At 34.2% G+C, this 11,474-nt stretch overlaps 1 long non-coding RNA gene across 1 annotated transcript in view; it reads left to right on the top strand.

Annotated features, from left to right (window-relative positions):
- LOC118002649 overlaps positions 1-11,474 on the top strand; it is a 105,885-nt gene that overhangs the window by 23,872 nt on the left and 70,539 nt on the right. The window lies entirely within an intron of this gene.

Here is an 11,474-nt window from a genome sequence, read left to right as displayed (position 1 = left end):
GAAAGAAAGAAAGAAAGAAAGAAAGAAAGAAAGAAAGAAAGAAAGAAAGAAAGAAAGAAAGAAAGAAAGAAAGAAAGAAAAACTCCAGACCTGGTTAATTTTGTAAGGAGATATTCCTGTCATTTTAGCAAATTATGTCTCTGTAATCCTGATCACAAAGCACAGATCTGGGGGCACCTGGGTGGCTCAGTTGGTTAAGCATCTGCCTTAGGCTTAGGCTCAGGTCACGATCCTGGGGTCCTGGGATTGAACCCCACCTTGGACTCAGTAGAGAGCCTGCTTGTCCCTCTCCTTCTGCTGCTCCCCCTGCTTGTGCGCGCTCTCTCTCTCTCTCTGTCAAATAAGTAAATAAAAAATTTAAAACAAAATCTTAAAAAAAAACCCCAAAAAACAAAAACAAAGCATAGATCTATATTATTCAGAAGGGAATTTTAGCTCAGAATTTTTATTTATTTTTATTTCATTTTATTTTTCAGAATTTTTATGATGAAGAAAGTTCTTTGAAGAGTCATGTTTATTTAAGGAATTACATTCTGAATTCTACAATTTGTTAAGATGGGCTCTCCAAATTTCACAGCCCAAGACAAAAGCTGATAGCAATTGAGATCACTTTAACTGTCTAGGAATTGAGACTTTTATCAGAGAGTGAATTGATTTACATTGTAATTTACAGTTTGAGATTCAGAGATGAGAATGATTTTTTTTTCACATTCAGTTGGACTTTCACTTCAGTTAATACTAAAATCTGTCCATTAGATTACTGTAGCCAGACTGAAGGATTAGAAAAGAAGCAGGTGATTTCATATTGGGAGATGTGTGCATGCTTATTTTTGCAGTTATGTTTCATCAAAGACATTCTTTTTTTTTTTAATTTTTAGAATTTTTAAAAAAGATTTTATTTATTTATTTGAGAGAGAGAGAGAGCACGAGCAGGGTGAGGGACAGAGGGAGAAGCAGGTTCTCCACTAAACAGGGAGCCTGATGTGGGGCTCAATCCCAGGGCCCTGGGATCATGACCTGAGCCAGAGGCAGACACTTAACCAACTGAGCCACCCAGGCGCCCTCATCAAAGACATTCTTAAGTGAAACTTACTTGCTTTTTTTTTTTTTTTAACAACAAGTGCATGACCATGAAGAATATGATGACCACTAGTACAGTATGGCACTACTGCCTTGATTTGTGCTAAGGTGCTAGAAGTTTTATACACCGTTATTTGCTTTATCATTCAATATGGTGAAAGGCAAATAATGTATTAGTGTATACTGCAAATGGGTTTGGCCTTATAACCCCCTAAAAGAGTCTCAGGGGACACACTGACCCATAGACTGGTTCATCTGGCTTGGGAGTAGCATGTTACCCAGTTCCAATCAATGAGAGATGAGGGAAAGTCTGCCAAAGGGTTTTTGGATGGGTTTCCTACATCCTAAGTAGATACAATGAAAACACAGCTCTGTTCTTCCACAAGATACTGTCTTCTCTGGATATTTCCATGTGTGGAGTTGAATCTCAGTGCTGCTTTGACCAACCTGAAACCACGATGGTCATTAAAACAAAGAAAGAGCTGCCACAGAGAGGGTGGCAAAACTAGAGCAAATAAACAAACAATAATGATAAGGAAAGAAGCTGGATCCTTGATGATGTCATTGTGCCACTCTGAATTAACTAACCATAAAGCTGGCTAACCACCATCTATTACTACGTGTGATGAGAGTCTTACTACCTAAATACATTAGAGCTGGGATTTTCTGTTACTTTTAGTAGAAGATATTCTGGTAGATAAGTTCCATTTTCTTTTTACCCAAGAAATGGAAAAATAATCAGTACATAGTTATAAAAGAAATTCTCTCTGGGTCACTCATTTTGAAAGGAATAAACTTAATCTCACAGGAAAGTCTCTGTGATTAAAAGTGGGAAATTATACAAGGTGCCTGGGTGGCTCAGTTGTTAAGCGTCTGCCTTTGGCTCAGGTCATGATCCCAGGGTCCTGGGATCGAGCCCCGCATCGGGCTCCCTGCTCAGCGGGAAGCCTGCTTCTCCCTCTCCCACTCCCCCTGCTTGTGTTCCCTCTCTCACTGTGTCTCTCTCTGTCAAATAAATAAATAATTTTTAAAAAAGTGGAAATTATGTCAGAATGCTACAGAAACAAGTGTGTTTGATCTTGGGAGACTGCTCAGACTCCTTAAATTACCTATGATTAGAGTTAGGGGTATTTCTAGATTGTGAGATGGGATTGAATCTTAAGGAACAAGGCAAAAGGTTTCAATTTATAAAATTATTAGGTATAAAAGGGAAATTTTTAAAAATCCATAGTTACTACATCAATTAATATTATCCCCATATTTAGGTATTTAGTAACTTGGAATGTTTATTTACCAGCTTCTACCTATATCATAAGAAAATGGGGTTATCCTAGAACATGCATGTTATTAAAAAAAAAAGTCTTGTAAGCAAATTAGACAACATCTGTTATATGAAGTGTCTTTGTGGAACAGCATTGATTTTAATTCAAGTAATACTCATTGCACTCACTCTTGCTTAGAGGTAAAGTACCTTAATGAAACTTGTCAAGTGAATTGATGACCAAAGTAAGACAAAAAATACCTACACTGTGATAATCCTTTGGTTTGCACAGGAGGAAGTTACTCAGATGCCAACATTTCTAATACGTGTTGAAATTTTTTTAAGTAACCACAGTACACATCACTTAAAATGGCCAAAACCCCCCTAAAACCCAAAGAAGACACATATTTTCTTCCTTAAATTATGTTTCAGTGTAAAAACAACCTGTACATGATAAAGAAAATTTAGTAAGTAAAAGAAAAATGGAAAATATTCATCCATTATCAAAATACCCAAATACAATTTTATATTCTCAATTTTCATATTCTTACTTTAGTCTCTTTTATTTAGCATCTTTTTACATAGTTAAAGTCAACCATTATATATATGTAATTTATATTTCATACCTTCCATATTATAGTATTATATAATTGAATAAGTTAAAACATTTGTGAAATGAAACACTGAATGAATTTGCATGGGTGACTTAGCTACTCTTGGTGAGTATTCAAATTATTTCTCAATAGTTACTATGACACATAATACTTAGATGAAATCCTCTTGGCATAACTTTAATGTTTAATAAATATGTAGGCCTACCACATTATTATGGTTTTCCAAAGCATAATTACCCAATCAAATAATATGAAAAATAATATATTTATATATCACCTAAATGCATTAACCTATACCTATTACATAGTAAACTTGCAGTTTTTGTGAATGCAACTATTTTATCAGTTCTTCCTTGTGGTGTTACAATGTTAATATTTGATAATATAAATTAAGTAGTTAATATAACTTTACTAGCCTCTATAATTTTTATAACTGTCTAGACATGTGTGTCTAATATGGGAAAATCCTTGGCCTTTCCAAATATCTAGCAGACTATACTGTATTGTTTTATTATTTGTGTTTTCATGTTTGCTAAATATTTAAAATTTGGAAAATCATGAAGATAGAAATAATAAAATGACACAACCCAACAGGACCCAGTGAGATAAATAAATTGGGTCACTGAATATAGAGTCAGATTTTATTTATTTATTTATTTTTTTTAAAGATTTTTTTAAAATTTATTTATCTGAGAGAGAGAATGGGAGACAGAGAGCATGAGAGGGGGAGGATCAGAGGGAGAAGCAGACTCCCTGCCGAGCAGGGAGCCCGATGCGGGACTCGATCCCGGGACTTCAGGATCATGACCTGAGCCGAAGGCAGTTGCTTAACCAACTGAGCCACCCAGGCGCCCAGATTTTTTTTAATCTAAATTTTTGATATTCTGTTCATTGTAGATTTTTTGCATTAATTTTTACATTTTATTTTTTAATCTTTCATTAAATATTATTGTTATTAGTGAGTTGTCATCTTGAGTTTTAAACCTGAAAGTATTTTGTATATATTTCCTCAATGTAAAGTCAAATATTTTTCATAAACATGTTAAACTTAATTTGAAAGTTACTCTATTTCTAAGAATAAGTTTTATTTCATTTTTACTCTTCATCAAGATTACACAATGTAATATAACCTCAATCAATTAGAGATGCCATGGTCATGTGGGCATATAGTACTTTATAATTTATCATTATTAAAAACGTGAAGGTAGACTTTATTAATAAAAATGTAACATGAGAAAATCAACCATTCCAGTTTATAGAAGAAATACATTTAATTTTAAAGTTTTCATGATAAGAACAATTTATATACATAAACAAGGCAGACCAGAGATATTCAGTGGAACTTTCTGCAGTGGTGGAAATGTTCTATACCTGTGCTGTTCAGTGTGGAAACCACTAGCCAATGTGGCTATGGCCACTTGCAATGAGTAACTCAACTTTACACTTTATTGAATTTTTGTTCATTTAAATTTAAACTTAAATAGCTTCATGTGTCTAGTGGCTACTCTAATGGATAGTAGGTTTGGATCCTATAGGATTAGCTATAATATAAGCAGCTTACTTCAATTTACATTAGATCTAAATGTTACTTGGGCCTATGGATTTTCTCAAACCCAGTGTCTGCAGTTTAGGAATAGAACCATGTATTATATATCTTTTAAAAATTAAGGGACTTGGAAACTTGATGTGGAATATTTGACAAATAGTTCTCATCAACCACTTTTTTCACAAATGCTTTATGGCTTCTGAACATGTTGCAAATTGTTCCCAGTCTTACGTGTTTAGGAACATATGTGCCTCCATAGGATCCTCCTTAGAAGTGATAGAAAAAAAAATGTATCAACATGATAATCCTGGGGCACCTGGGTGGCTCAGTCAGTTAAACGTCTGCCTTCAGGTCATGATCTCAGGGTCCTGGGATTAAGCCCGGTGTCAGGCTCCCTGGGACCCTGCTTCTCTCTCTCCCTCTGCTCCTCCCCGCCCCGCTAGTACTCTCTCTCCCTCTTTCTCTCTCTCAAATAAATAAATGAAATCTTTAAGAAAGAACAAAACAGGATAATCCTGAAATTTAGGCTAGCTGCAAAACAAAAACCCCACAAAAACATTAGTGTATAATTTGCATAAAGCAGAGCCCAGAAAGCCTATCTTTGATAGTCTGCTTGAGAATTCTGTGTTATCAGCTCAGAGTAAACTCGATGAGCACCTGAGCTCTGTACGATCTAAAACTGATATGATCACATGGAACACCTTGTTAGTTTCTACACCAGGATATAATGGAAGAGCCCACAGATACTCGAAAGGACAGGTCTTAGGGGAAATAGATGCTCCTCTTGTCAGGCATATAATTGTATTTAAGTGTTGACTAATGATATCAGATGGTGACAGTTAATTATCTGAAGTGATTTTAAGTAGCTTGCTTTGAATAATTAGTTTCTTTAAATGATAAACAACAACATTCAAAGCTCCCTCTTCTGATGGATTTTGCAAATGATTCCTGAAAACTAAAAGAAAGCATAGTCTTTGTCAGTAGACAATAGAACTCTGTGTGTGGATCTGTGAACTGCTGTTTGTATTTCTGTGAGTTTCTCCTTGCATCTTGAACAGATGTCAGAATAATTATTTGCATGCTGCAACATGACCACTATGGATTCTATCTTAAATTAAGAAAATGGTCTACATTAAAAACAAAACAAAAAAATGAAGAAGACATGTAAAAAAGCAAAACAATTTTTAGAAGAAAATATAAAAATATTTTTTTCATAAATTCAAGGTGGGGAAGGATTTCTTATACAAGCCATAAAAGTGCCAACCATTAAATAATAAACATGATTGACAAATTCTACATTATGTTAAGAATACAGCACATTGAAAGACATGATAAAGGAAGTAAAAAAACAAGCTACAGTCTTGGAGATCTTTTTCATATATGTAACCATCAGATAATTATTATTTACAATATATAAGAAAGTACAAATCAATTATAAAATAAACCTTTAGAAAAATGAGCAAAACACAATAATAAGCCTATTCTAGAAGAGAATATGGGAATGTCAATAAACATAAGAAATGATTTCCAACTTCATTAGTAATTAGGAAAATGCTAATTAAAGCCCTAGTGGCATAGCATTTTATGTAATCTAGGATGGCAAAAATTAATAAGAGCTTCTGAAGCATGTGTACTATACAAACTTATATAGTAATGTTGACATGTAGTTGGTACAGCTATACTGGAAAGCAATTGGGAATTCTCTTAAGAAACTGCAGTTATTGGTATGCTCCAGCAACCTCACCCCCAGGATTATAATACAGATATATTGTTGCATAGGCATACCAGGGGATATATGCAAAAATGTTCACAACTAATAATAACTATATTAGCCCAAATCAGAAATGACTCAAATTATTTTGACAGGATCACACAATGGGATGTTCTACAACAATGAAAATTCAATGAACATTGACCTGCAATAATTTAGACACAGTTAAAAAAATACATCAAGTGAATTTATTTTCTGAAGATGTCATAAGCATTCCTTTTTTTTTTTTTAAAGATTTTATTTGAGAGAGAGAAAAAGAGCCAGCCCGAGAGCATGAGCTGGGGGGGAGGGGCAGAGGGAGAGGGAGAAGGAGACGGAGACTCCCTGCTGAGCAGAGAAGTAGTCCTGGTCCCAGGATCACGACCTGAGCCTAAGGTAGATTTTTAACTGACTGAGCCACCCATGCGTCCCCAGCATTCCCTTTTTTTTTTATAAAGGTTATAAAAATTCCAAATTAAACTATGTTTTTAGTAATATATACTCTTAAAAAATAACAGGAAAATGATTTTCTCAAATGAGATGTACACAAAAGTACTGGGTGGAACCATTATTGCTAATCTTTAATTCTTTGGTTGGGATTTAAGGTTACAGATTTATATTTGATAACTGATGATATATGAATATATTTTGCAAGTATTACATTAAAAATTAAGGTCAGTAACCTTGGTATATTTCAAACATTCCATTGCTGGATCTAGGGCTGACTTCTTTTGTGTTTTTGTTTTGTTTCTTCCAAATTTTTATTCAAATTCTAGTTAGTTAACATATTGTGTAATATTGGTTTCAGGAGTAGAATTTAGTGATTGATTCATCACTTACATATAACACCCAGTGCTCATCATAACAAGTTCCCTCCTTAATATCCATCATCCATTTATAGGGTTGATTTGTTTTACCAATAGATTTGTTAAAGGACTTACACAGTGTACATACAAGTACTTCCTGAAAAAGGTCATCTTCATTCCTTTATCGTGATTATTTTCTGAGAGAAACTATATTTCACATTCCTTAATTATTAGTCAGGATAACTGAAGATTTTATATATATACATATATATATGTATATGATATTAACATTAAATATTTACAACAGTTTTCTATCACATAGATTCATTTTATTTAACCATTTTTATTTGTCCCTTTTCACTGTATTTTAATATCCCAGAAAAATATTCTTAGCAATTTTTAGCCTCATTGTAACTATATGCTGATTTCAGAGAAATGATAAAAAGGCATCTCTGCTAATTTTCTAGGTAAGTGGTACCATCTGTATAACTGAGTTCTAAATGCTTGAACCTAACAGAGAAATACAGGTGAGAGGGTGAGAGGGTGGCGTATTATATCGTGATAAAGTGATGTGAGTTTTACATTTTGTTTCTTTTTTTTCCCCATGATTTTGAATAGCTTGCTGATCCATACTTGCTCAGGTGTGTATTTTTGCTAATCATCCAGCTGATATTTCTAGAATAGTGTGGAGCAAGTGAAAGATTGAGGCATTATTAATATAAACTGAATAGTTTGCTTTAATTATATTTTAATATTTACCAATTACCATGTAATTTACTATGTAAAGGACCATTACATGATTTCTTTTTTAGATACAAATTATAATCAAGGATTTTTCTGTCTCTTTTTAAGTATTTCAGAGTGATGGTTTATTACTTTTCAAAATGGAAAAATTTTTGGTGTAGCAAACAACTAGGAAAATAATTATTGTGATAAGTGATTATGCATTAAACTGGATGCTTAAGTAAAGAATTCCACTTTCTTAAAAATTTGGCTAAAAACATAGCAATGGTGAAATTATTACATATAATTTTTACAGCATATTATTTCAATAATTATATTTTTATGAAAGAAAATGATATAAACAAGATTTCCAAACTATACATTTTTACTAGTCCCATCACTAAAAAAGTCATTATAATTGGTTTAAAATAATTTGACATTTCTGCTTTGCATTAAATAGATTTAAACATTGGGCCTTATCCAGGTGATAGGAAACTGCCCATTCTCATTTTCTTTGTCCTTCTGTTTTATGATTTGAATTTCAGCTAGCTAAATATTTTTGAGATGAATATTGCATACAATAAAATGATTTTTCTAGGCTGAACCAACTAGATTAGTTACAGCTCAGGGAATAGTTTGCAAAATAATATTGCTATTGTTGCCTTGTGCTTTCCTATTTGCTGTTTTTATTTTTATATCAGTGAAAGTACATTCCACACTAGAGCTTTATAAAAAATAAAAATCATGCCTCCAGCAAAAGTACACTTTGTGTACTTTAGCACCAAGCAAAATATTCTACCAATAAAATCTGATGTTTGTGTTCAGCTGTTAAAATGACTTGTTATTCAGAGAGTGCATTACAAAATGCATGAGTCAAATCAGAAGAACCCATAGCTTCATCTAAATCAAATCTATTTCATCTTTACATATTAATATTTATTGAATTAGCATGTCAAACTTAAATGAATTTAATCACCGAAGTTGGTATATATTATTTTGATATTTATTTTATTTTTTTTTAATTTTAAAGATTTTATTTATTTATTTGACAGGGAGAGATATAGCGAGAGAGGGAACACAAGCAGGGGGAGTGGAAGAGGGAGAAGCAGGCCTCCAGCTGAGAAGGGAGCCCGATGCGGGGCTCGATCCCAAGAGCCCGGGATCATGACCTGAGCTGAAAGCAGATGCGTAATCCACTGAGCCACCCAGGTTCCCTGATATTTGTTATATTTTAAATGCCTACATATTTATTATTCATTAGGTGTCTTACCTGATTATATTAGTTAAAATGCTGTTATTTTAAAGTTATAGTTATATAGCCTTGTTTTATATACATCACACCCAATAATCATTAAAAAACTGATCCATATATTTTATTGAGTGACCTGGTAATTTGTAACTTCATTTGATGTAGCATTAGCCTAGAAGAGTTTCTTCCCAAAGATACTATCTATAATTCCTAGTTATTGCCTGTATATTATTAATATACTTTTTTTAAATGTTTTATTTGTTTATTCATGAAAGTCAGAGAGAGAGAGAGAGGCAGAGGCAGGGGGAGAAGCAGGCTCCCCGCCTAGCAGGGAGCCCGATGCAGGACTCAATCCCAGGACCCCGGTATCATGACCTGAGCCGAAGGCAGACGCTTAACCATCTGAGCCACCCAGGCACCCTTGCCTGTATATTATTAGACAAACTTCATTTCATTAATCTTTTTCTCATCAGGCAGGCATAATTATCTGCAATTTACCATTGAAAACTTTAGACTGAAGAGATTGGGAGATTTATCTCTGGACTTAAGCCAAGTAAAGGAGAATTCACACTAAATGGATTTGCCTATTAACTCGCTTTGTGGTCTTTTTATTTTTTTAAGTTTTTTTTTTTAAAGATTTTATTTATTTATTTGAGAGAGAGAATGAGATAGAGAGAGCATGAGAGAGGGGAGGGTCAGAGGGAGAAGTAGACTCCCTGCTGAGCAGGGAGCCCGATGCGGGACTCGATCCTGGGACTCCAGGATCATGACCTGAACCGAAGGCAGTTGCTTAACCAACTGAGCCACCCAGGCGCCCTAAGTTTTTTTTTTTTTTTATTATTTTGTTTTGAGAGTGTGTGTGCATGTGCGTACAAGAGTGGGGGTGGGGAGAGGTAGAGAGAGAATCTTAAGCAAGCTCCATGATCAGTGGGGAGCCCAATACAGGGCTCAATCTCAGGACCCAAGATCATGACCTGTGCCAAAATCAAGAGTTGGAAGCTTAACCAACTGAGCCACCCAGGCGCCCCTTTGACTTTTAATTGACTTACAAATTTCATAAGCATTTGATTAGAAATGGAATTAAATGTGTGATATTACTTTGAAAGTTTAATGCTTGCTACATTTTTTAACGGTAAAATAACATGCCACTCATTTAACAAATACAGCAGTAGAGGGTTGCCATCTGTATCAATCTGCCAGGTCTGACATAACGAAGTGCCATAGATGGGGTGGCTTAAATAATGGGAATTTATTTCCTTATGTTTCTGGAGGCTGGAAGTCCAAGATCAAAGTGTCAACAGCATTGGTTTTTCCTGAAGGCCTTTCTCCTTGGCTTGTGGATGGCTATCTTCTCCTCATGTCTTCATGTGGTCTTCTCCCAGAGCATATCCATCTTCTAAGCTACTCCTCTTATAAGAACAACAGTTATATTGGATGAGCATCCACTCTAATGACCTCATTTAACCTTAATTACCTCTGTAAAGATGCTAACTCCAGGTACAGTCCCATTCTGAGTTAATGGGGGTTAGCACATCAACATATAAAATTAGGGGTTACACAGTTCAGCTCTTAACACCACCAGAATTTCTGACTTTTGCTCTCTATGTTGTATTTGCTCTGCTGTGTGAATTAATTATAATGAAAATACATTATGACATTGCAATCTGAAAAAAAAAATTTTTAAAAGGAATTTAGTAAAGATATATCAAGTAGCCAAATAGCAGTCACTACATTTGTGTTAAAATATATAAACTTTATGTATAAGAGAAACCTCTTCAGTTCTTCACTCACAGGCAGTTTACTCACTTTTTAAACACACATCAAAACATATTTGCTTATCTGCTTTTTTTTGCTACAAATTACAACCAAGAAATTATAAAGAGAAAGAAGTAAGCCAACTAGAGTCTTGAAAATTGATATTAACTTGAACTTATAGAACTCTAAGTGAAAGAGAGAGATATTGACATACAAGCATATATGCATGTAGAAGTTTAATATAAAGGGAATCATTTAAACACCTCAAAAGCTCATGTAATATCACTATATATTTATAGAGGGTAATAACTTATAATAATAATAGTAAACCTGGATCAATAAGAAAAATGTGAGAAAAATCCTTTGTTAAAGAACCCACATAATATTTAATATAAAATGAGACTACATTTATTGAAAGAATATTAAGGTTTAATGTGCATGTAGGTTCTTCTTGTATTAAAACATTTTGTCGGGGCGCCTGGGTGGCTCAGTCAGTTAAGCGTGTGACTTTGGCTCAGGTCATGATCCCAGGGTCCTGGGATCGAGCCCTGCATCGGGCTCCCTGCTCAACAGGGAACCTGTATCTCCCTCTCCTGCTCCCCCTGTTTGTGCTCTCTGTCAAATAAATAAGTAAAATCTTAAAAATACATTTTGTCTTCAGGAGATCTAACTTGATTATATTATTTTGGG

This window comes from Mirounga leonina, unplaced genomic scaffold (genome assembly GCF_011800145.1).
Source record: "Mirounga leonina isolate KUSES-001 unplaced genomic scaffold, KU_Mleo_1.0 Mir_82, whole genome shotgun sequence".
Taxonomy (NCBI): Eukaryota; Metazoa; Chordata; class Mammalia; order Carnivora; family Phocidae; genus Mirounga; species Mirounga leonina.
Note: the sequence above shows the minus strand (reverse complement) of the source record. Positions and strands in the feature narration are given on the sequence as shown.